Raw genomic sequence first — 2,500 nt, forward strand, 5'->3', positions numbered from 1 at the left:
TTCAGAAGTAGAGGACGTATATAGAGAAATTACTTGAGCCAATTTTTTTCTATGTTTTAATGGGTTCGTCCATGCCAGGGGCACAAGGGATCCTAGTATGGAGGGGTTAATCATAGGGAGAGGAGTCATATAACATGCACAGTATAGCTCTGTAGTCTTTTCAGTATTTTCGTAGTTGTCTTATAATAATCAAATGAAATACCTAAAAGGAATGACAAAATTAAACGAGGATACTCACTCTTGCTCTTGGCATATTAATGGGTTTGAAGGGTCTTGATTTTGTGACTGAACGTGCTGTTACTTGGGGATTTACCAGTATTGATAACCTGTTGTGCTTTCCATGTTGAACTGCCATAGGTATGCTATAGATAAGTATATATGGAATGAAAAGGTGATAATTATATGTAAAGAATTGTACATCAATGCAAACAGAAAGGTAGCACAAAATTGAATTTATAAAATTTTAAATAAAAAAATTTAAGCCTAAACCACTATCCAGATCTTGCAAAGTTGAGATGAAATAGCTGTAGAACAGCAATTGTTATATCATTTTTAGATCTTTGCTGCAGTTGCACTGGAATGTGATAAAGCTGAGTTCTGTCCAATATATTTGGTAAAAATTTGTCAGCCTTCATCAGAGTGGCAAAGGTGTGGAAGCCATGTGGGTTGTGGGACTTGGTGCAGAAGGAAGCAGTCTTAGTTTTACTTGGCTCCACCACTGCAGAAAAACGTGTGACAACCATGCTATGTGTGAGCTGCAGACCTGTTACCATTTGTGCTATAGATCTAAGGACTAGGGTTGTGGGATGGGTATTGCAGTTTTTGATGTCTGTGTTGGCATGGTTTGTAGTGCAGATTATGATCATTGGAATGTTGAGTGTTCAGTGTATTTTCTTGCATATCCAGTAGTATTAAGAACTTAATTCTGTGTACTACACTTTTTTTGGGGTGAATAACTGACTGGTGGCTATCCATATAGCTGACTTGAAAGTAATGCTTGTATTTATTATATAGCCTACAGAATGATGTACATTATATAGGCTCTAATAAGGATGTCTCTGTCTCCTGTCATTATCTCTTGCACTTCATTGAGTTTTCTAGATATATGAGAAACACACTATCCATTTTCTTTTCATTTGCCCCATACCAATGGATGGCGTACATACTTGCTGTAGCCTGACTAGACTTCTTTTCGGGTATCATGTACACCCTTGCCATGCACTTGAAGCCCACTGTCCTCAGGTTTGTGTTAAACAGTTGTTTACCTATTTGGGCATTAATACAGTGACTGAGAAGTTACAGCCCTACTCTGCTTATTTCTAGTGTAGCAAAGACACCAAGAGTTGAATTGCTGATGTGAGCAGTTTGTACACAGTACACTTGCCAGTTGCTTCAGTTTGGTTTTGCCATGGTCATTGGTACTGCCTTCAAATTTGATTTAAAATTAGCTAAATTCCATTGAAAAGAGTACTGCAATATAAAGATTGTCTTGTTGTCTGGTCATATTTAGGATCAAATGACCAGAGTAAGGGAGGCATCAGCAGGGATGCTCCTCCTTAAAGGCACATTTTAGCATCATTCACAAGAAAATCATGGATGCTGAAGACAAAATTTTAGTGGAGATATGTGTTTCCCATTACTTAAAGTTTCTCCTCAAGTTGCTGACTGTGCCTGGTGCTCAGTACATTGTCAATTATGACATATGAAACACCTGCCAGCATTGTTTTAATAATGTTATATAGGAGGCATGCATGATTCCAAGGTTATTTGTTCTAAATAGTTACCAAGGCTTGTTTCTTTTCTTCTACCAGATTCGTTAGCATCTCTTCTTGAATATTGTTGGGTAAATGTTTGCAGTGCAGTCGTAATGGCTTTCAAAATGGGACTTTGCAATTTCCAAATTCATATGAAATTTGTGATCTGCGATAGAAGGCTTACAATCATAAGTGGTTGCTGTGGCTTATAGATATTGGTGCTCCAGCAAAGGACAGCAACCACCACCATGTATATTATAGCAAGATAGCTTTGACTGCTTCCTTATGTGGCAATAAATTACCAGGGAGGTCTACAACTACTCTCTTGCCAGAATATATACTCATAGTAGATATTTGTTGATCTATTCTTAGAACACTGAAAGCACAAATGATAGACACTTGTGAATCCTGTAAATATTCATCACTTTTCTTGACGAAGTCCTGAAGTCCAAAAAAGAATTTGGATATTAAGGATAAGGAAGTTTTTTTCTTGGCCCACCATTAATGAAAATATGCCATATAAATAATTAAATGAATTTGAGCAATTCCATCCGATTGCTACCTCAGAACTTTAGACTTAGGTGTAGGATAATAGGTTGTTTGTGATGTTGTTATTGTTGCAGCTGTTACTGCTATTATTGTTGTTGTTATTATTATTATTATTATTATCATTATTATACCATAATTATTATTATTATTATTATTATTATTATTATTATTGTTATTGTTGTTTTTATTATTATTAT

At 35.8% G+C, this 2,500-nt stretch overlaps 1 protein-coding gene across 1 annotated transcript in view; it reads left to right on the forward strand.

The window, feature by feature from the left end:
• The window catches only part of LOC125042703 (diphosphoinositol polyphosphate phosphohydrolase 1-like), a 15,073-nt gene that overhangs the window by 789 nt on the left and 11,784 nt on the right, over positions 1–2,500 (forward strand). The window lies entirely within an intron of this gene.

This window comes from Penaeus chinensis, chromosome 32, assembly GCF_019202785.1.
Source record: "Penaeus chinensis breed Huanghai No. 1 chromosome 32, ASM1920278v2, whole genome shotgun sequence".
NCBI classification, from domain to species: domain Eukaryota; kingdom Metazoa; phylum Arthropoda; class Malacostraca; order Decapoda; family Penaeidae; genus Penaeus; species Penaeus chinensis.